The 24,957-nt window shown below is 38.3% G+C and overlaps 1 long non-coding RNA gene across 1 annotated transcript in view; it reads right to left on the minus strand.

Moving 5' to 3' along the window:
* Positions 1–24,000, minus strand: part of Gm35111 — an 82,416-nt gene extending 58,416 nt beyond the window's left edge. Inside the window, exon 1 of the long non-coding RNA XR_382721.2 lies at positions 23,929–24,000. This is a non-coding gene — a long non-coding RNA (predicted gene, 35111). The remainder of the gene's footprint in view (positions 1–23,928) is intronic.
* Between the last annotated feature and the right edge of the window lie 957 nt (positions 24,001–24,957).

The raw sequence follows: 24,957 nt of genomic DNA on the forward strand, positions 1-24,957 counted from the left end.
GATAGATAGATAGATAGATAGATAGATAGATAGATAGATAGATAGATAGATAGAGATAGGGATATAGATATAGATGTATTAGTTTATCAATTTTATATGCCAAAAAAATAACTGTGGGAGATAATGGGGAGGTTCATCAAAAAGGCACTTGCTGAGCAAGCATGAGGCCAAGAGTTCAAATCCCTAGCAAGACACCCTGCCTCAATATCCTAGAGATCAGCTAGTGTCAACTTCGAGCCCTATGCACACAAGCACATTTGAGCATGCATACATACATACATACATACATACACCAATACCACACGCATATACATATACATAGTCAAATGAAAACCCATATTGGTAAAACCTGACTTCTAAACGTATTTTTGAATGCCTTGATTCTGTATGTCCGTTTGGTTAGAGTTAGTATTAAAAACTAATGTATTCTTTTGATCCAGAAGCTTGATATGCTGCTTAAATTATTTACATTTTAAAAATTTTGTCTTCTGTCTGATACAGTGCTACAGATCTGCTATTTCAGCACAAAAAAAACAGAGGCAAGAGAATCATAACAGAGAACCACGGTAAAATGTGATCCCTTGTGAACTGCCTTTCTCTAGAGCTTTCTTCGGGAACTATTGACTAAAATGGCAAGGTCACTGGGAGTCACTGTCACTTAGCAGAGAAAACAGATCAGAGAAGCAAGAATAAAGAAGCTAAAGAAGCTAGCTGAACAAATGTGTGCTAGTTTCCCATCATTATGCATTCCAGAAAAACAAACGTAAGTCACTGTTTACAGCTTCAATAAGGAAAAGTGGACTTTACATGAACTTAACAGAACAGCCCCATAGAAAGTGGGATCTGGGATCAATTCCAATTTAACACTCACTGTGTGACAGTTTCTCTGGGCCTTGGGTTATTCATCAAAAACCTAGAGATCATAGTGGGTCTTTAAGCCAAAAGAGCAACTGCTACTGTAGGCTTAGATTATTTAAACCTACTTTTAATAAGGGTTGTCAAATGCTTCGATGGACCTTCTAACCCACCATCCAAAGGTAGGGGAGGAAAGATGGAAAATAGGACAAGGGGATATGGATCTGTTTAAAAGTAGTTCCTTGGGGGCAATTCCAATCAGCAGTCTAGTTCAGTAGTATCAGGATAGCAAACACAAGTGAGTAGTGATGGCACCATCTAGCAGAAACCCCAGGTCTCTGCTGAATCAGCATGAGTCAGCAGGAGAGACCAGGACCAGCCTAGACAGATGCCAGGAGAAGTTCTACGCCATGCATCTCTCAATGAAGAAAAGATCAGTGAAGATGAACTCCTGAGACAGTTACAGAGCAAGCGTGTGTCACTGTTCATCGAGTCCTATCTATACTTTCTTCAAACATCATGTGTCCTCCCATGAGTCTTTCCTTAGCAAAACGCCATGTGAGTTAGTCTCACCATGTGAGTCTGCATCAGATAACCCAACCAGAAACATCCACTCTGTTCCACATTGCCCAGGTCTACAGAGAAAGACCTGGTCTCAAAACCAAACAAAAACATTTTATATTTCTGCAGACTGATTGATGCATCATACCATGGTTTCAAAGCTAAACACCTATTTGCATGCCGTTTAAAACTTTAATCATTTAATTATTTGCCAAATATATGAAAATATAGGATCAAAGAGATAGCTCAGAAGTTAGGGTCACTTGCCCTTGCAGAGAACTGAGGTTTTGTTTTTAGCACCCACTCACAAGCTCACAACTATAACTACAGTACCAGAAAATCTAATGCCCTCTTCTGGTATCAGAAGACATCAGGCACACATGGGATGCACATATTCACATATGGTCATTCACTCATACACTTTATAAAAATGAATTATCTCATAATATATACTATATGTATTTGATTTAGCTTTATATTCTCTGACCTTAAACTCACTTATTTTACATGACTCGAATTAATTAATTTATCTATGGTTTCTTTACTTTTATCTCTGAGTAAAATGAATCTCACTTCCTCTTCAAGTTCAGTGTTTGTTCTCCAATTAATGTTGCAAGGAACTGCTGGTGCAAGGCTGGTCACATGTGGTGTCAGCGTATCTTCTAGCTCTGCTCCTGATCTTAGATTTAAAAAAAAATCCACCAGAATTTTGTCATCGAATAAAAAAGTTTTATTTTTAAATTTTTTTTCTATTAGGTTAACTTCCCTTCTAATCTAATTTTCAAACAATTTCTTGTCTTGAAAATTCAGATGCTAACTTGTGTTAAATCTTTATTCTACATCAACAGAAATTATATACAGAAATAGACACTGGCTAAATTGACATATTTACTACTATAAACACCTACTTCTACATTCTTAGCTTAAAGATCTGTTAGTAGTATGGTTTATATATACCAAGATTTGCTTTCCTGTTATGTTATTGATGCTTTTTGGCTTTATTTTCTTTTTTACCCCTCTTTTCAGTGTTTCAAAGGTAAAAGCTATAGCTTTTATCTGCTTTTAGTATTAATCTGAGTCTAGTCTCACAAAACAGATTATTCTCTCCAATTTTCTGAATGATTTTATAACAAATCAGTTTTAATAAATGTTTGTTAGAACTTACCACTGAGGCCTTCTAAGCCTTGAGCATTTTAATAGGGGGATTTATTGTTTTGCATTTATTTAATCACTTATTTTAAGTACTTTTTAAAAAAATATTTATTTTATGGAAGTACACTGTCACTGTCTTCAGACACACCAGAAGAGTGTGATGGTTTGTATATTCTTGGACCAGAGAATGGCACCATCTGGAGGTGTGGCCTTGATGGGATAGGTGTGACCTGGTTGGAATAGGTGTATCACTGGGTGTGGGCTTAAGACTCTCACCCCCAGTTACCTGGAAGTCAGTCTTCCACTAGCTGCCTTTGGATGAAGACGTAGAACTCTCAGCTCTGCCTATGCCATGACAGCCTGGATGCTGCCATGCTCCCACCTTGATGATAATGGACTGAACCACTGAACCTGTAAGCTAGCCCCAATTAAATGTTGTTTTTTTATAAGACTTGCCTTGGTCATGATGTCTATTCACAGCAGTAAAACCCTAACTAGTACAAAGAGGAAGTCAGATTCCATTAAAGACGGTTATGAGCGACCCTGTGCTTGCTGGGAATTGAACTCAGGACCTCTGGAAGAGCAGCCAGTGCTCTTAACCACTGAGCCATCTCTCCAGCCCTATTTTAAGTACTTTTATGTTTTGACATTATAATATAGTTATATCATTTATCTTTTCCTCTAAATCCTCCCATGTCCCCTTTCTCTCTTAAAACTCATGACTTCTTTCTGAGTAATTGTTGTTACATATATGTGTGTGTGCCTTTATATTTATAACTTATAAATATATGCATCTGTAAATATATAAGTATGACCTCAGTCTATATATAATTTCTCTCATCTCTCTCTGTATGTGTGTGTGTGTGAGAGAGAGAGAGAGAGAAAGAGAGAGAGACGGACAGACAGACAGACAGACAGACAGGCAGACACAGTGACAGTGACAGTGACAGTGACAGTGACAGTGACAGAGAGACAGACAGAGAGACAGAGACAGCATCTGGATGTCAGAGGAAAACTTGTGAGAATCAGTTCTTTTGTTCTACCATTGAGTCCTCAGAATGAAAGTTGAGTGACCCACTAAAGCATCTCCTTGCATCAGATGAGAAAACATTTAATTGTAAAATTTATTTATCTGTTTAGTCTATTTCTCATTGTGAAAGCATTTATGGTATAATTAACAAATTTGATTTATTTCACTAGACTGTCAAATTTATTGACATAGAATTTTCCCATAATTGTTCTGTGTGATTGTTTTCTTTTTTACTATGCTCCAAGGATGCCCTCACTTCTCCTGTTACTGAAGCCTATGAGTCCTGTGTTCTTAATCCAGGAACTTACAATAGCCATTGATTTTACTGAGTTTTCAAAAGCTCAGTTTTCTGTACTACTTTATTTTTATATTGTTTTCCTTACTTTATATTTATTCCCCTTTTCATAATTTCTGAAAGTAAAATATTAAATCATTGATTTAAACTTTATTTATTTTTTAAAGACATCATTTGCTCCAATTAATTTAATTCTATAAACTTGTTCAGCTCTCTCTCTCTCTCTTTTTTTACAAGTTTTGACACATTTGGGCATTTATTATTATGCATTTAAAACTTCCTGTGACTCTTGCCCCATGACTTACCTAAAAATAAAGTATTTAATTTCCAACTATAGCCAGATATTTTTGTGTATTTATTGCTACCAATTAGAATGACTTAGACATACTTTAACTTATATAAACTAGTTAATTGAACTAGATTATATACAGTTTCTCTGGGCCTTGGGTTGTTCATCAGAAACCTCCAAATCATAGTGGGTCTTTAAGCCAAAAGAGTAACTGTAGGCTTAGAGTTTTTAAACCTAATTTTATTAAGGGTTGTCAAACACTTCGACGGCCCTTCTAGCCCACCATCCAAGGGTAGGGGAGGAAAGATGGTAAATAAGACAAGGGGATATGGATCTGTTCCTTGGGGTGATTCCAATCAGCAGTCTAGTTCAGTAGTATCAGGATAACAAACACAAATGAGCAGTGATGGCACCATCTACAGAAACCACAGGTCTCTGAGGTCAGAGAATAATACTCATAATTTTCTTTTTCTTTTGAGACGAGGTTTCTCTGTATAGCCCTGGCTGTCCTGGAACTCACTTTGTAGACCAGGCTGGCCTCGAACCCAGAAATCTGCCTGCCTCTGCCTCCCAAGTGCTGGGATTAAAGGTGTGCACCACCACCACCTGGCTGAATTTCATTCCTTTTAATATGTTAAGATGTTAATGAATAAACATATAACCTATTCTAATTCATTTTCTAAGTATGGGGTGTCCACAGACATCTCTTAGGCCAAATGGGTTAGTAGTTTTGAGTCTGAGCTTTCATTTTTGAACTTTACTTTTGATCCCAGAAAAATATTAAGAAAAGTGTAGGCAGACCTTTGGTGTGAACTTCTCAACCACAACACCCAAAGGAAGATCTACTCCCAAGCACTCTAACACTCCCAGGATCATAGGATCAGAGTTGAGGAGGACACAACAACTGCCCCAACACTGGGAGTAACTGGGACCAGCAAAACTCAGGCATCCAGGAATACCACCCAACCAGTGGCACAGGTTACTTCTGGTCTGAGCTGGTGCCCTGAGCAGACCTTGGGTGTGAACTCAGCAGCCAGTCCCACAACACCCAGAAAAAGCTACACTCCCAGGTGCTCTAACATGCCCAGGTTCACAGGATCCCAGAATCCAAAGAGCTTGCTTGCAACAAGACCTCAGGGTCCCAGAAGCAGCTTGACACACAGGAATTATGACAAATAATCTCAAGATCACAAAATCACAGGATCATAGAGAGAGATGAACTCTGAAGAGCTCTGACACAACCAGGATCACAGGAAGGACAGGTTCCAGTCAGATATAGCAAGGGCAGGTGACACTTGAAATTATCAGATGGCAGGAGGCAAGCACAAGAACATAAACAACAGACATCAAGGTTACTTGGCATCATCAGAACCCAGTTCTCCAAGCATAGCAAGTCCTGGATACACCATCACACTGGAAAAGCAAAATTCTAATCTAAAATCACTTCTCATGATGGTAATGTAGGACATTAAGAAGGACATAAATAACTCCCTTAAAGAAAGACAGTAGAACACAGGTAAACAGCTAGATGAAATTAAAGAGAAAACAAAAATCCCCTAAAGAATTAAAAGAAAACACAATCAAACAGGTGAAGGAAATGAACAAAACCATCCAGGATCTAAAAATGGAAGTACAAACAATAAAGAAATCAGAAAGGAAGACAGCTCTGGAGATACAAAACCTAGGAAAGGGATCAGGAGCCATAGATGCAAGCACCACCAACAGAATATAAGAAATGGAAGAGAGAAACTCAGGTTCAGAAGATGCTATAGAAAACATTGACACAACAATCAAAGAAAATGCAAAATGCAAAAGGCTCCTAACTCAAAACATCCAGGAAATCCAGGACATAATGAGAAGACCAAACCTAAAGATAATGGGTACAGAAGAGAGCAAAATTGACCCATATACTTGGTCACAAAACAGGCCTCAACAGATACAAGAAGATTGAAATAATTCCTATCAGAATTGAAATGCACCCTAGCAGAGATCACCACAGAGTAAGGCTTGTCTTGAATACCAACAAAAACAACTGAAAGCACACATACACATGGAAGCTGAAAAAACACTCTACTCAATGATGACTTGGTCAAGGAAGAAAAAAAGAAATTAAAGGTTTTTTAGAATTTATTGAAATTCAAGACAATTATACCAAAACCTATGGGACACAATGAAAGCAGTGGTAGGAGGAAAACTCATAGCTCTAAGTTCTTCCAAAAAGAAACTGAAGAGAGCTCATGCTAGCAGCTTGACAGCACACCTGCAAGCTCTAGAACAAAAAAGAAGCAAATTACCCAAGAGGAGCAGACTGTAAGAAATAATGAAACCAAATAGAAACAAAAAGAACTATACAAAGAATCAACAAAACCAGGAGCTGGTTCTTTGAGAAAAATCAACAAGATAGATAAACCCTTAGCCAGACTAACCAGAGGGCGCAGAGACATTATCCAAATTAATAAAACCAGAGAAATGAAAAGGGAGACATAACAATGAAATATATCTTAAAATAACTATTCTGTCATTTGAATATCAACAGTTGAAAATATTAAAATCATGTTCTACAAACATCATGAAAATATTATTGATAATATTTCACTGTGCTTAAAATAAGCATTTTCTTAATGTTTAACTTCAAAGAGTTTTTACTATTTTGGAATTTTTAAAATATACTTACTGATAAAAGAATTCCTCTCCTAAAAATTAAAAAAATAAATAAAAATGAAAAACAAACAAAACAAAAACCATGGGGATGAAGAGGTGACTCAGCAGATAAGAGCACTGGCTGCTTTTACAAGAGACCTGAGTTTGGTACTGAGAACCCATAACAGATGGTGTCTCAAAACTCTATAATCTAGCCCCAGAGAATCCAGTGTCTCTGATCTGGCTTCTGCTAACACTACACTTACATGCATTCACTCACATTCAGGCATATACCTAAACATAATTAAAAATAATAATATTTTTTTTTAAAAAAGAAAAGAGTATTGAGATTTTTAACTGTAGTTAGTAATGTTCCAATTATAGTTAAGGTGTTTCTAAATATAACTTATTTATTGTTTCCATATTACCAAGTTTTGATTTATGAAATGGGATATTTGTTAATGCCTTGATCAAACAAAAGTTTAAGATTTATTTTGATGAATTGATGACCTTGTTTATATGAAATGTCTTCAGTTTCCTTTGTTTACATTTCAGTTGAAATATTTCTTGTCTAATATTAATAAAACTATTCATTCCCAAGATACACTTCACAGACCACATGAAGCTCTAGGTGAAGGAAGGCCAAACTGTGAATACTACAATCCTTCTTAGAAGGGGGAACAAAACACCCATGGGAGGAGATGCAAGGACAAAGTGTGGAGCAGAGACTGATTGAAAGGCCATGTAGAGACTGCCCTTCGTGGGGATTCATCCCACATACAATTATCAAACCCAGAAACTATTGTGGATGCCAACAAGTGCTTGCTAACAGGAGGCTGATATAGCTGTCTTCTGAGAGGCTATGCATGTGCCTAAAAAATACAGAGGTGGATGCTCTCAGCCAACCATTGTACTGAGCACAGCATCCCAAATGGAGGAGCTAGAGAAGGAAGAGAAGGAGCTGAAGGAGCTTGCAGCCCCATAGGAGGAACAACAATATGAACCAACCAGTACCTCCACAGCTCCCAGGGACTAAACCACCAACTAAAGAGTACACATGGAGGAACCCATGTCTCCAGCTGCATATGTAGCAGAAGATGGCCTTGTTAGACATCAACGGGAGGAGAGGCTCTTGGTCCTGTGAAGGCTCTATGCACCAGTATAGGGGAATGCCAGGACAGGGAAGAGGTAGTAGGTAAGTTGGTGAGCAGGAGGAGGGGGAATGGGATAGTGGTCTTCAGAGAGGAAACAAGGAAAGGGGATAACATTTAAAATGTAAATAAAATCTAATAAAAAAATGACAAAAAAAATCCAGAGGAAAAAAACAAAACAAAACAAAACAAACAAACAAACAAAAAAAAAAACAAACAAAAAAATTAAACCCATTTGTTTCATTGTTGGGATGGCTCTGTGCTACTTGCTCTCCCAGAGAGGCTGTCTGGAATGAGGAAATGGGTCAAGTGCTCAGGTGGCTTCTTGTGAACCAATCCCCTAATGAATAAAGGAGCCAATCACTGGGAGAATAGGTGGGACTTCCAGGTTGGACAGAGGAAGAGAGGAAGCAGGAGAGAGTTAGGTCTTTTTGTAACAGGGACAGCAGAAGGGTAAGATGTAGCTGCTAGAGTTTCCCAGTATCATGGCAGATCCACAAGGATTCGTCTTCATAGGAATCAGTTTTAATAAGGCTTGCAAAATTACGTTTTAGTTGTGTCACCCAGAGATTGAGTTACCACTGTTTCTGAACTAAGTTTGTGTTGTGTTTTCTTTCATGCTGTGGCTTGTCTGGGTTCAAGAGAGTGTGGGTTTGCCAGATGGATACTAGTGTAGTAGTGATCCACCAGTGGAAACCTAGTGAAGTGGGTAGAGAGATTGTGAAGTTCTGAGTTAGACTCCATGAGATAAAAACAGGTTGGCCATTGCCCACCAGTGCATGGCCAGCCAGGCCACCGGTCAGAGAGTTGCCACAAGTACGGGAACGTGCCTGTTCTCTCCCAAAACACTTCAGCTTTATTATTATATACACATTATAGACTCTAGGTTATTTTTAACACTAATTTATTGACTTTATTTTGAAGTGGTTTTTAGATGAAATCCCACCACTCGTGGAAAAGGCATATGTGGTAGCATATGCCACCAATCCCAGTGCTACAGTATTGCTGGAAGAGGAAGATACTGAATGTAAATTTCTGTTTTCCACATCAATATGCTCATAAACGCACACACACACAGAGGCACACAAACACACAGGCACACAAACATACACTCATGAACAATAAAAGCACTAGATTCCACCCTATGTGACCCAAAGCCTATGCTTTCCTGTCCCCGGATATGCACCTCCTCATGCTCTCTATGCTGTCTCTGGGAGCAGCACTAAAAATCCTTAAAGTAACCCAAGTATTGAGTTGGTCACTTTTTTTTTTTAATCTATGAAGCTATTTTATCAAAATAAAATAAAACTAAGAAAAGCTTTAAGGAACTAATTCTAACATGCTTAATTCTTCTCCTCTAATGCATATGATTCCATATTATTACTGTTTAGCATATATTTGATTTCCCACTAGAAACATGTCTCCATATCAGAATATGATTTAGTTTACCGCTGAAACTATGTAAGCTATGTATATAGTATGATACTATGAATTTAGAGCATCCTATCCACACATGGGCTGCCTGTAGCTTACAATAAACTTACTCTCTTCACTGTGCTTACTGAGGGAGTGGTTGAAAGCATCGTTTACTTGGTGACTCAAATGTTCCTCACACAGCATATGGTAGTGTAGATTTGTTTCAAATTTTAATTCCATGGGTTCTCCCCACGTTTCAGAACTTAGTACATTATAAGACATGTATACTGTATAAATTTATTTAAGAAATAGGTTTCCTTTTTATTTTCAGGAAGAATCCAATTTGGAGCCCAACTTTATAACTGCATAGCCACAATACTTCTGCTCTAAATTCTTATTGATATTGGCCTTACATTTTAATTCATAGAGTCTCGCTTTTATATCCACATAAACATATGCAGTGGTATATATTATTGAAAAAGCTCTCTGAAAGTGTAAATTATTAACTTTCTTTCCTGTCTAGCTCTGTTACTTAATATTGAAATAGCTTCTCTATGAATTAACCCCTTATACCTGAACAAGCTACAAATGCATTTTTTTAATCACAAAATCTTCACATTGTTATAACAAGCACCAGACTCTTTCTTCAAGGTCCTAGGTGATCTTTGCTTGTCTCCAGAGCATAGAGATGAGAGCAGGAAAAAATGATTCTATTTCTACTCATATTCCATTGCTAAATGAGACAGTAGTTCCTACCTAGATTAAGTATGGGGGTGTCTTAGGGTTTCTATTCCTGCACAAACATCATGACCAAGAAGCAAGTTGGGGAGGAAAGGGTTTATTCATTTTACATTTCCACACTGCTGTTCATCACCAAAGAAAGTCACGACTGGATCTCAAGCAGGTCAAGAAGCAGGAGCTGATACAGAGGCCATGAAGGGATGTTCTCTACTGGCTTGCTTCCCCTGGCTTGCTCAGCCTGCTCTCTTATAGAACCCAAGTCTACCAGCCCAGAGATGGTCCCACCCACAAGGAGCCTTTCCCCCTTGATCACTAATTGAGAAAATGCCCCACAGCTGGATCTCATGGAGGCATTTCCTCAACTGAAGCTCCTTTCTCTGTGATAACTCCAGCCTGCATCAAGTTGACACAAAACCAGCCAGTACAGGGGGTGATCTCTATGTTGGATACACAGCAGCCTCCTGCCTTGATGAGAGTGAAGTACAAATCCCTTTTGATTGGTGTGGTGGTGTGAATGGCGAGTGTCCCCATAGTCTGTATTTAAACACATGGCTTTCCATTGCTGCCACTGTTTGAGGACGTTTAGGAAGTACAGGGACAGGATTTGAGACTCTTATGCCTCTGTAACTGTGAGACAAAGTAAATTCTTTCTTCCATAATTCATTTTTGAACACGGTATTTCATCACAGCATAGAGTAACTTACCAAATCACCTTATTGCTTTGTTTCCTTGTAAAATGAATTATTTTAATGTGAGTGTAAATAGTGAATTAATATGGTGGTCATATTTCTTTATCCTAGTTAATTCTCAATAACCACACAGAAAGACAAAGATTCATTTTAAAGCCTCACCTTAATACCTGGGCAGTCTAATTATCTGTCCTAACCCCTAAGCTAATCTGGCTACCTCCCAGCCATGATCTCAAATACTTGCAATTAGACCTTCCTCCTTTTTTTTTTTTTGAGGCAGGGTTTTTCTGTGTAGCCCTGGCTGTCCTGGAACTCACTCTGTAGACCAGGCTGGCCTCGAACTCTGAAATCTGCCTGCCTCTGCCTCCCAAGTGCTGGGATTAAAGGCACGCGCCACCATGCCTGGCTTTTGTTGAATTCTTAACAAACTTTATTTTTCTTCCTCCTTGTGGCCAGTCTGCCTCCAGACCCCTTCCTCCAGGCTCTAACTCACAATGACTCCTCTCTCTCCCTCTCTCTGTCTCTCTATCCCTCCCTCCGTCCCTCTTTCACTTTCTCCTTTCCTTTCTTTTTTTTCTCTCTCTCTTTCGCTCTGTTGGATAATCAGCATTTATTGACAAGACAAAGAATAAATGGCAAGAATTGATTATACAAGCTCGAGACAGGAGATCCCTGACATAACGTGTCACGCAGTGTCCAGATTGAAACAGGATCAGAGGGCATTGAGTTACACCAGGATAACCTTTACACAGTACACAAAAACATTATGCCTGTACTTCTTACTTCAAAGATATTCTAAAATCTTTGCTTCAGTGTCATTCCATGAATGAGAACTATCTTGCATAGGCTCACATGTTCAAATATTTGGTCCCCAGCCAGTGGTACACTTTAGGAAAGTGGGGCCTAGCTGGGAAAAATCGATCCTGGGAGATAAATCTTGAGGCATATAGCTCTGCTCTGCATTCAATCTCCTCTATACTTCCTGACAGAGGAGAAATGAGCAGTGCCTCACTCTCCTGCCACCATATCTACAGCTGTTCTCTTAATTTGCTTCTCACGAGGTATTTTGTCTCCAAAAGTGAGAAAAGTAATGAAGACATATAACATACAAAAATTATCTTTTGTGAGAACTTTCTTTACAACAAAAGTCATGATCTGTGTAAGCATGCCCACTGAATTTGAATCAGTGTCATTTAATTAACATGTTTATATTGTACACATGACAAAATGCATTAACTAAGATGTATGCGTATGTGTCATGAATGTTCATGTGAGCATGTTTATATGTTTAGAGGTACACACATGTGTGTTGGTGTATGAACATATATAAATACTTTTGGAGACTCAAAATTGACAGTGGGTATCTTTCTCAGTTCCTCTCCACTTTATATACTGAGATAGGATCTTTCACTAAACCCAGAGCTTCACCTTTCAGCTCATCTGGTAGCCAGTTTACTCCACAGGTTTCCTGACCCCACCTTCCTCGGGCAGGGACTACAGATGGGGTTCCTATTACCTGGGTTGTAAGACCCAAACTCTAGTCCCCACACTTGTGCCACAAGCATTTTACCCGCTGAACTATATTCCTATGATTTGAATTTCTTACACCAAGCATCTAGAGTTTAAATAGCTTATTTGACCTCAGACCTGCAGATGAAGGTTCTTGGTCATGGTCTGTAAGCCAACAGAAGGTGTTTGTTAATGACTTGCCTCCTGTGGTTTAAGGCAGAACCACAGCCTGGAAAATGCACAGATGACTGAGGGTGTCTGGGATCCATGAACCATGACCACAGTTGCCAGCATGTAGTAGGAGCTCTACAAAAAAGGTATCTTAATGTCTTTCTATCTTATGAGCAATAGGGTAGAAGGCTCAAGGCCAAATCACCAAATTAGACAAAGAATTACCAAATGATTAAGGAGAAGAACCAAAAGTCCTTTCATTTTCATCTCCAGGACAGCAACAAATGATTAACAGAACTCATTACTCCAGATGTCAGACCTTTATGTTGCGGGTCAGATTCTAAATATGCATGAAACAGGCCCGCCTAGTGACACCATCAAGATGCATAATATCTCTTTTTTCATAATTTATTTTTTTATTGACATTGTGGGCCAATCATGCCAATCACAGCTCCCCCTCCCTCCTCTCCTCCCATTTCCACCCTTGCAAGTCCCTCTCCACATTACCCTCTCTCCTTCTTCCCAGAGAAGAGGAAGCACACCCCCACCATGGGTACTACCTCCTGAGACATCTAGTCCCAGAAAGCACCTCCTCTCCTGCTGAGGCCCAACCAGGAGTCCAGGTTAGGGAAGGGAATCCAATGGTAGACAACAGAACCAGAGACAGCCCTGCTCCGATTGCTAGGTGACCTGCATAAAAACCAAACTGCACATCTACAACATGAAGAAAGGCAGTTAGGTCCTGCCCCTGCATGCTTTTTGGTTGGTGTTTCAGTCTCTGTGAGTCCCCATGGGCCCAGGTTAGTTGACTCTGTAGATCTTGCAGTGTCTTTGACTCCTGGCTCACTCAATTCTATTCCCTACTCTTCTACAAGACTCCCCAAGCACCACTTGATCTTTAGCTATGGTTCTCTGCATCTGTTTCCATTTGCTGCTGGAAGAGCTAAGATCAAAACTCAGTGATAGCACATGCTAGTGAGAATGTGAGGCAAGGGGAACATTCCACTATTGTTGGTAGGAGTTACAAATTTGTACAAGCACTTTGGAATTCAATTTGGCAGTTACTCAGAATATTGGGAATAGCTCTACCTCAAGAATCAGCTACACTCCTAGGCATACACTCAAAGGATGCCTCACTATACCATAGGGACACTTGCTCAGCTATGTGCATAATATTCCTTAATCCTTCTATAAATGCACGATCCTGTTTCTCCTCACACTGGGGCTAACCTTTCAAAAAATTTAGATTACCTTAAAAAATGGTTATCAGAAACAACCAATCTAAATTTGATTTTTGCATTTTCTTTAATATTTTTCCCAAATGCACAGTGTGTAAAAGAATGACTACAGAGTTCAGTTTCTTCAGAAAAGCACTGCCTTACTCCTGTTGGGTGATAAGTAACATATCAAACACACCCTATCATTCCCAGAGAATCTCTTATTAAGGAGCAAGATATTATCAGTCATGAATCCTGGACCAGAACCTAGTTTTCTGAACCCTGGCTCACTGCTCTTTTCTACCATATCAGTTATTCTTAATTATGACCAAATACTTGTTGTTCAGGGGGTTGCATACAGAATGGGCTCCTTTTAGATTACCAGAGGTTACCAACTAGAGGTGGTTTGGATGGATCAGAGGGAGAACAAAATTCTGCTTTCCTAATAATTCATGTAAAATAAGCAAGGCTGGAAAGTTACCCCCTTTTTAAACTTGGGATAAGCTCGAACATTTGCCCTATGTTTGGATATTGTGTCAAGTCAATTCACAGCTATATTGAAAGAAATTCTAGGGACATTTTTCATTTATGAGTCCACAGCTATTTTTCATTTTTAAAATTAAATATTTTCTTTATTTACATTTCAAATATTATCCCTTTACCTAGTTTCCCCTCCAAAAAAAAAAACCCCTATGTTCTCCCCACTCCCTCTGCTCACTAACCCATCCACTCCTGCTTCCTGGTCCTGACATTCCCCTATACTGGGGCATAGAAACTTGACAGGACCAAGGGCCTCTTCTCCCACTGATAACCGACTAGGTCATCCTCTGCTACATATGCAGCTAGAGCCACAAGTTCTACCATGTGTTTTCTTTGATTAGTGGTTTAGTCCCAGGGAGCTCTGGGGGTTAAAGTTAGTTCATATTGTTGTTCCTGCAAACCCCTTCAGCCCCTTGGGTACTTTCTGTAGCTCCTTCATTGGAGGCCATGTGCTCCGTCCAATGGAAGGCTGTGAGCATCCACTTCTGTATTTGCCAGGCACTGGCAGAGCCTCTCGGGATACAGCTATATCAGGTTCCTGTCAGTAAGCTCTTGTTGGCATCTGCCTAGTGTCTGGGTTTCGTGATTGTTTATGGGATGGATCCCCAGGTGGGGGAGTCTCTGGATGGTCATTCCTTCAGTCTCTGCTCCGAACATTGTCTCTGAAACTCCTTCCATGGGTATTTTCTTCCTCCTCCTAAGAAGGATTGAAGTATCCACAATTTTGTCTTCCTTCTTGAGTTCCATGTGTTTTACAAATTGTATCTTGGGTATTCTGGGTTTCTGGACTAATATCCACTTATCAGTGAGTGCATATCATGTGTGTTCTTTTGTGGTTGGATTACCTCACTTAGGATGGTATCCTCCAGATCCATCCATTTGTCTAAGAATTTCATAATTTCATTGTTTTTAATAGCGAGTAAATGTGTAAATGTACCACATTTTCTGTATCCATTCCTCTGTTGAGGAACATTTGGGTTGTTTCCAGCATCTGGATAGTATAAATAAGGCAGCAATGAACATAGTGGAGCATGTGTCCTTATTACAAGTTGGAGCATCTTCTGGGTATACACCCAGGAGTGGTATTGCTGGATCCTCTAGTAATGGTATGTCCAATTTTCTGAGGAAACACCAAACTGATTTCCAGAATGGTTGTACCAGCTTGCAATCACACCAGCAATGGAAGACTGTTTCTCTTTCTCCACATCCTCACCAGCATTTGCTGTCACCTGAGTTTTTGATCTTTGCCATTCTGACTGGTGTGAGGTGGAATCTCAGGGTTGTTTTGATTTGCATTTCCCTGATGATTAAGGATGTTGAACATTTTTAGGTGTTTCTCAGCCATTCAGTATTTCTCAGTTGAGAATTGTTTGTGTAGCTTGCTACCCCATTTTTCATAGGATTATTTGGTTTTCTGCAGTCCAACTTCATGAGTTCTTTATATATAGTGAATAATAACCCCCTATCTGATTTAGGATTGGAAAAGACTTTTTCCCAATCTGTTGGTTGCTGTTTTGTCTTATTGACAGTTTCCTTTGCCTTACAGAATCTTTACAATTTTATGAGGTCCCATTTGTCGATTCTTGATCTTACAGCATAAGCCATTGGTGTTCTGTTTAGGAATTTTTCCTTTGTGAACATATCTTTGAGGCCCTTCCCTACTTTCTCCTCCATAAGTTTCAGGGGCTCTAGTTTTAAGTGGAGTTCCTTGATCCACTTAGGCTTGAGCTTTGTGCAAGAAGATAAGAATGGATCAATTTGCGTTCTTTTACATAATAACCACCAGTTCTGTCAGCACCATTTGTTGAAAATGCTGTCTTTTCTCCACTGGATGGTTTTAGCTCCTTTGTCAAGGATAAAGTGAGCATAAGTGTGTGGGTTCATTTCTGCGTCTTCAATTCTATCCCACTGATATGCCTGTCTGTCCCTGCACCAGTTCCATGCTTTTCTTTCTTTCTTTCTTTTTTCTTTCTTTCTTTTTTTTTTAATCACAATTGCTCTGTAGTACAGCTTAAGGTCAGGGATGGTGATTCTACCAGAGGTTCTTTATTTTTGAGAATAGATTTTGCTATCCCAAGTTTCTTTTTGTTATTCCAGATAAATCTGAAATTTTCCCTTTCTAATTCTGTGAAGAATCGAGTTGGAATTTTGATGGGGATTGCGTTGAATCTGGAGATTGCTTTCAGCAGGATAGCTATTTTGACTATATTAATCCTGCCAATCCATTGGCATGGAAGATCTTTCCATCCTCTGAGATCTTCAATTTCTTTTTTCAGAGAATTGAACTTCTTACCATACAGATCTTTCACCTGCTCAGTTAGAGTCACACCAAGGTATTTTGTATTATTTGTGACTATTGTGAAGGGTGTTGTTTCCCTAATTTCTTTCTCAGCCCATTTATACTTTGTGTAGAGAAAGGTCACTGATTTGTTTGAGTTAATTTTATATCCAGCAACTTCACTGAAGTTGTTTATCAGGCTTAGGAGTTCTCTGGTGGAATTTTTGAGGTCAGTTATATATAGTATATAATCTCATATGCAAATAGTGATATTTTGACTTATTCCTTTCCAATGTGTATCCCCTTGATCTCCTTTTGTTGTCAAATTGCTCTGGCTAGGACTTCAAGTAATATATTGAATAGAACAGGAGAGGGTGGACAGCCTGGTCTAGTCCCTGATTTTAGTGTGATTGCTTCAAGTTTCTTTCCATTTAGCTTTATGTTGGCTACTGATTTGCTGTATATTGCTTTTATTATGTTCAGGTATGGGCCTTGAATTCCTGATCTTCCCAAGACTTTTATCATGAAGGGGTGTTGGAATTGGTCAAATGTTTTCTCAGCATCTAATGAGATGATCATGTGGCTTTTGTCTTTGAGTTTGATTATATAGTGGATTGCATTAATGTATTTCCATATATTGAACTACATTCCTGCACAGCTGGGATGAAGCCTACTTGATCATTATGGATGATCATTTTGATGTATTCTTATATTCGAGTATCGAGAATTTTATTGAGCATTTTTGCATCGATATTCATAAGGAAAATTGGTCTGAAGTTCTCTTTCTTTGTTGGGTCTTTGTGTATATTATGTATCAGAGTAATTGTGGCTTCCTAGAAAGAATTGGGTAGATTACTTTCTGTTTCTATTTAGTGTAATAGTGTGAGGAATATTAGTATTAGGTCCTCTTTGAAGGTCTGATAAAACTATGCACTAAACACATCTGGTCCTGGTCTTCTTTTTGGTTGGAAGACTATTAATGACGGTTTCTATTTTTTAAGGGAATATGGGGCTGTTTAGATCATTGATCTGATCCTGCTTTAACTTTGATACCAGTATTAGGCTTTTGTAGTAGGATCTGATTTTTTTTTTTTTTTTGATTTCCACAGATTCTGTTGTTATGTCTCCCTTTTCATTTCTGATTTTGTTAATTAGGATACTGTCCCTGTGCCCTCTAGTTAGTCTGGCTAAGGGTTTATCTATCTTGTTGATTTTCTCAAAGAACCAGGTCCTAGTTTGGTTGATTCTTTGTATAGTTCTTTTTGTTTACACTTGGTTGAGTTCAGCCGTGAGTTTGATTATTTCCTGCCTTCTACTCCTCTTTGGTGAATTTGCTTCCTTTTGTTCTACAGCTTTTATTTGTGCTGTCAAGCTGCTAGTGTATGCTCTCTCCTAGTTTCTTTTTGGAGGCACTCAGAGCTATGAGTTTTCCTCTGAGGACTTCTTTCATTGTGTCCCATAAATTTGTGTATGTTGTGGCTTCATTTTCATTAAACTCTAAAAAGTCTTTAATTTCTTTCTTTATTTCTTCATTGACCAAGTTATCATTGAGTAGAGTGTTCTTCAGCTTCCATGTGTATGTGGACTTTCTATTATTTTTATTGTTATTGAAGATCAGCCGTAGTGCATGGCGATCTGATAGGGTGCATGGGATTATTTCGATCTTCTTGTATCTGTTGAGGCCTGTTTTATGACTGACTATATGGTAATTTTTGGAGAAGGTAACATGAGTTGCTCCGAAGAAGTTATCCCCTTTTGTTTTAGGATAAAATGTTCTATAGATATCTGTTAAATCCATTTGTTTAATAACTTCTGTTAATTTCCATTTGTCTCTGCTTAGTTTCTGTTTCCAGGATTTGTCCATTGATGAGAGTGGGGTGGTAAAGTCTCCCACTATTATTGTGTGTGGTGCAATGTGTGCTTTGAGATTTACTAACGTTTTTTAAATTAGTGTTTGGTGCCCTTGCATTTGGAGCATATATATTCAGAATTGAGAGTTCATCTTGGTAAATTTTAGCTTTCATGAGGATGAAGTATCTCTCTTTATCTTTTTTGATAACTTTAGGTTGAAAGTCGATTTTCTCTTTATCATCCTTTGAAGGGCTGGATTTATGGAAAGATATTGTGTAAATTTGGTTTTCTCATGCAATACCTTGGTTTCTCCATCTATGGTACTTGAGAGTTTTGCTGGGTATAGTAGCCTGGGCTGGCATTTGTATTCTTTTTGGGTCTGTATGAAGTCTAACCAAGATCTTCTGGCTTTCATCTTCTCTACAGAGAAGTCGGGTATAATTCTTAGAGATCTGCCTTTATATGTTACTTGATCTTTTTCCCTTACTGCTTTTAATATTCTTTCTTTGTTTAGTTCAATTGGTGTTTTGATTATTATGTCATGGCAGGAATTTCTTTTCTGGTCCAAACTATTTGTAGTTCTGTAGGTTTCTTATATGTTCTTAGGCATCTCTTTCTTTAGGTTGGGGAAGCTTTCTTCTATAATTTTGTTGAAGACATTTACTCGCCCTTTAATTTGGAAATCTTCCTTCTCGTCTATACTTATTATCCTTAGGTTTGGTCTTCACATTGTGTACTGAATTTCCTGGATGTTTTGGGTTAGGAGCTTTTTGCATTTCTCATTTTCTTTGATTGTTGTGTCAATGTATCCTATGGTATCTTCTGTACCTGAGATTCTCTCTTCTCTCTCTTGTATTCTGTTGGTGATACTTGCATTTACGGCTCCTGACTTCTTTCCTAGGTTTTCTGTATCCAGAGTTGCCTCCCTTTGTGATTTATTTTTTCTACTTCCATTTCTAGTTTCTGGGTGGTTTGTTCAATTCTTTCACGTGTTTTGATGTGTTTTCCTGTAATTCTTTAAGGGAATTTTGTGTTTCCTCTTTAAGGGCTTCTATCTCTTTACCTGTGTTCTCCTTTATTTCTTTAAGATAATAATTTATGTCCTTCTTATAGTCCTCCATCTTCATCATTAGAAGTGATTTTGGTTCCATATCTTGCTTTCCTGGTGTGATGTATCCACGTCTTGCTATGGTGGTAGAGTTTGGTTCTGATGATGCCAAATAACCTTGGTTTCTGTTGCTTCTCTTCTTATGCTTACCTCCTACCAACTGGTTATCTCAAGTGTTCCCTGCCCTCGATATATCTGATTGGAGCCTGTGTTTCCTATAATCTCGATTGAGTCAGAACTCCTCAAAGTCTAGCATTCTCTGTGATCCTGTGATTCCAGCATCCTGTGATCCTGAGATTCTGGGTGTGTCAGAGTTCTTGACAGTCAAGCTTTCTCTGAGCCCCTGAGATCCTGGTGTGACCAAGCTCCTGAAATCCTAAGATCCAGGGTGTGCTAGAGTACCTGGAAGTGGTACCTCCCCTGGGGACCGTGGGGCTGTCTGCTGAGTTTGAAACCAAGGTAGACCAGTACAGACTGGAAGGAACCCAACCCACTGGTCGGGCAGAGTCCAGTGTCCCTGCTTTTGTTCACCCCAGGAACTCCCGGTTGTGTTGGAAAAGATGTTGTGTTCCACTCACCAGTGATCCTAAGATCCTGGGAGTGCTCAGACACCTAGGAGGTGGAGAGTCCTCTGGGGACCGTGGGACTGTCCACCGAGTTTGTGCCCAAGTTGGCCTGGCACTCCACAGCTATTTTTTAATTTGCTTCTTTTTGCCATAGCTATTTTTCAAGTTTGGTTTCTTTTTGTTTGTTTGTTTTTTGTTTGTTTGTTTGTTTTTGGTTTTGATTTTGTTTTTTAAACAGGATTTCTCTGTGTAGCCCTTGCTGTCCTGAAACTCACTCTGTAGACCAGGCTGGCCTTGAACTCAGAAATCTACCAGACTCTGCCTCCCAAGTGCTGGGATTAAAGCATATGCCACCACTCCCCAGCAACTTGCTTCTTGTTTTGCTGAATTATTTAACTACTAGTCTCACTCATCTGGCAAGGTCTAATATCCACTGTGACAAAATCTTATGACTGTTTGCCTTAACATTGTAAAAGACCAGAGTATGACCTGTTTTCCTTCCTCAGTTAGACACAGCAGATAACTTAACATTAATTAATTAATTAATCAATCAGATCACTTGTTGCTGTATCCAAGAAAGACTGCATCCAATAATCTGTTGAATATGAGTGCCCAACTGTAATGAATAGGAAACTGAGTGCAGGCATGGGGCAAAACAGAAGGCATGTGCTCTAACTTTCAACATCTCTTCCAGAACATTACTTTCTGCTTGTTGATGTGCCCCTGTATAATTCCTCTTCCCATCTGTGACCCTTTCAGGAGGAAGTGGCTTCCCATACACAGAGAATGCAATTGTCTTAAACAAATGGCAATAAAAAGCCACCTGATGTGGTCAGAATATGCCACAGCTTGAAGGAAATGACAGTGCTTGTGTGTTTCATGAGAAATAGCTTTGTTCTAAGAGCAGTTCAGACACAAAACTGAATCTTCTCCACTTTTGTCATCATATTTATGAACTGTAAATCCTCACTTTGTAGAAATATAAAATACAGAATTTCAAACTCCTAAATCAACCTCAGAACTCTCCAACCTCTGGAGTTCAAGTCAAGGAGCAAACCTTTAAAAAAATACTGACATTTAATAGAGCCTTCTGGGAAAAACAAATAATGAGTTTCCAATGTACACTATTTTTTATACCCTGAAAGGCTGGCCATAGGAGACAGTTAGCATGTAAAAAAAGTAAAGACTGATGCAGAGAATTAACTTTCTGAGTCCCAGATCAGTATGACCTAAACAATAACAATGAGGTGGTCTCTTGAGGAATTTGGTCTGGGACTTCTAACAAACCACCATTGTTTCCACAGAGGAATATTTCACTTTTGTAATAGGGAACTTCAACATTGAATATGTACCTCAACTCTTAAAAGGAAGGAAAATGACTGTTTAAGAAATCCATTTACAATTGCACAGCACTTTATAAATAGTGAAGGCTTGGAGTGTTGCCTTCCCTTCCTTCCCATTATTTGTGGACACAGTCCTATCCTAGTGCCTGGTCTCTTCATGAACTGTCTGCTGAGTCCTTCTAATGATGGTATTACAATACACTCAGCCTCACTAATGTTTAGCCAGCTGGTAGACCATGTGAGCCAATTCAAATATTTCATTGTTGGGTGAAACAGTTTCACAGGCAACCACAGGTTTTAGGAATGTGAATTTTTATTAAGTCTTACCCCACAAGCTACGGCAATGTGGAACACAAAACTATTCATACTAAGTTGCTCAGTGAAACTCATTGCAAAGAATTTTCATCATGTCATTGAACAATGTAAAAAAAAATACAACTGATCTGCATGGAATTTGACTTGTAGAGACATGCATAAGTGAATACCAATAGGAAATTGTGTTTCTTTCATGGTAAGGTGAAGATCTTTGTGCACACAGCATGTAGCAAAAGTAGTGAGGCAAGGGGTTATTAATGTCCTTAGTAGAAAACTGTATAATGAACTATGTAGTCTTTTTATCTCCAGTCTGAAACAGTGGATGTTCCAAACTGCTATTCCTAAGTTCGGAAAGCATATAGTAGTAAGCCTATCCACTCATCTAGTAACACAGCATTCTTGTTTACTTCTATAAATGCTACTTTTACTATTTAGAAATGAAAGGTTTTCATCTGCCAGTGTGATCTACAAATTTCAAAAAAGTTACACTTTGTGAGGCTGACATAATCCCTTTTGCAGATATTTTTATCAGCCACTGTTTGACCTAGCACTGGAAAACATAGTCCAGAGATGCTCTGTAATCTATAGTGATTAAGAAGAACACTTCAGTGATGCCACTGACACATGAATAGTTAAGCTATCCTGTCAATTCTGTTAAAAATGGGGGTGAAGCTTATAATGAAGGCATGGCACTGACTCAATAAAGTTAAAGTCATACAGTTCATAGAGTATCGCAAGACATTAATATCAACGTCAGCTGTGGGGAGGTCAGTAGAGATGTTCCCTACATAGAGAAACTCAAATAAGACTCAAAAAAGTTATAAGCTGTTTTATTGCCATTGGCCTGTGGCTGGAACTCTACTCTACTATAATCATTATATATAGTGACACAGATGGTGTTTTATATTTTTAAAGTTTTATGTCGTAAATCCATACCCTATGTTCAATTGTTCTCAGAATTTATGGTTAATTAGTTTTATTGAATGTTGAAAACTATAAAACATACTCTGCTGTATACATACAATGTGAAATTATGGAATAAATCTAATTAGCTACATTCATCCATTCAGTACTCAATTGTGGCTACTTTATAAAGAAAAGAAGTGTATACTGCCATAAGTTTAGATATACAAAGTCCAAACAACACAGCATCAACCAGGCACTCACAATCTTTAGGCTGTATCAGACCAGGACAGAATGGCATCATGGTAAAAAAACAAAACAAAACAAAAACAAAAACAAAAACAGAAACAAAAACCAACACATGACAAAGAGAGATCAAGTGGTAAGTCCGGGATCCAGAGCAAGGTCAGCAACCTTCCACCAGGACCCAGTTCTTACAGTCCTGCTACCTTTTTGCACTGACATAGTAAAATATAAATAATAAAATTTCCCATTAATAATAAAACAGCCACACTTAACCTATAGTATTAACATATCCACAATTTCATTTGTTTTATTTGACATATCATGAACTTTGACCACACCTCCACTACCCAACCTCTACCAACCACCATTCTCTCAACTTCTAGATATTTGAGCTTTTATCTTCCACATATGACTGAGAATGTGTAGTTTAAGTGTTTCTGTGCCTGGTTGCTTTCTTTAAGCATAATGTCCCCCAGATTTACTTATGTTCTCTCAAATAACATTATTTATCTCTTAAAAGCTTAATAGTAATTCAATGTTTTATTTTTGCATATTCTCTCTCTCTCTCTCTCTCTCTCTCTCTCTCTCTCTCTCTCTCTCTCTCTCTCTCTCCTTGATCCTGCATGCCCCATCTTCTATTTCCTGAATCAGCTAATACAAAATCAGCTTTTTATTGACAGATGGTGCTTGTAATAATGCACAAAAGTAGGTGATACTTATAGTAATGCATAAAAGATTCTCTCTACAGTGAACATTTAGGATGATTACATAATTATCTTTTAAGAATGATGCTGATATTCACCTGAGAATGCAGATATTCATGTTGATTTTAGATCCTTTGCATATATTCTCAGAGGTATGATGGCTGGTCTGTCCCTCCAATACCTGTTACAGATGCTAAGTGCATTTTTGTCGAATATTTAGGATATGTTGAATGAATTAATGAATGTTCCTGTTTTGCAATATTTTATTTTTGCATATTTTGGTATACCAACACATACAAAGTTTTTACTCAATCAAGAACTCTTATTCTACAATGGGTTTCATAGTATATATACTTACTCTATTAGTGACTAAAGAGTAGATTTAGTGTCCATATGCAAGCAGCCCCAGAGAACTTCCTTGTCCAAACTTTTGCATGAAGACACATAAAAAAGAAAAGAAAAAAAGGGAGAAATGAGAAAATGGAACCTGGCTGGACACCGAATCTACTGGGCAACTGGTTCTTATCATTTCCAGCTTTGATTACTGTGACACATAAATTTTTGTTTTCATTAGACAATTTATGATCTTTGTTATAAAAACATATTGTATAGGCAAATATCAACAATCATGATTACTAGGTCATATAATAAGAATACTGTTTTATAAAATACTTGTAAACTGCTTTCAGATCAGCTATGCCCTGTTGTGTTTCCCTTAGCAATGAGGGAGAGTTGGCTTTTTTTTTTTTTCACAGAATCACCAGTACTTGGTGGTGTCACTGTTAAAGATGTTGGCCATTGTAATAAATGTGTGGTCAGATGTCAATTTAAATTGTATTTCCCTACTAAAACATTCATAGGACACTGAAAATATTTTCTTATGTTTATGCATCAATTATATTTTCTTTAATGAGGTCTCTGTGAAGGTCTGTGTTGTGTGTGTGTGTGTGTGTGTGTGTGTGTGTGTATACAGATTTGCATGCACATGTGTACATGTATGAAGTAGAGGAGAGGTCAACCTCAGATGTTGTTCCTTAGGAGACACCTACCCTGTTTCTGGAGACAGGTCTCTCCCTGGGACATAAATCTCCCAGATGAGGCTAGGTTGGCTGGCAGCTAATGAACTCAAGGGGTCTGCCTCTCCACCACCAATATTACAAGTACATGCCACCACACTCCAATTTCCTCATGGGCTCTGAACACATTATTCACTGAGCTTAACCTCCAGACAACCATCCTGATATCTTGATAATTATATATTCTTAACTATGCATGAACTATTTATTTCATTTTCACTCAATACCTTTTTATAAAGTTTTAAAGTATTCCTCATATGGGTATACACATATGTTATTTGCTCAATATCTATATAATATGAGTGACTAAG

This window comes from Mus musculus, chromosome 13, assembly GCF_000001635.26.
Source record: "Mus musculus strain C57BL/6J chromosome 13, GRCm38.p6 C57BL/6J".
Lineage (NCBI taxonomy): Eukaryota > Metazoa > Chordata > Mammalia > Rodentia > Muridae > Mus > Mus musculus.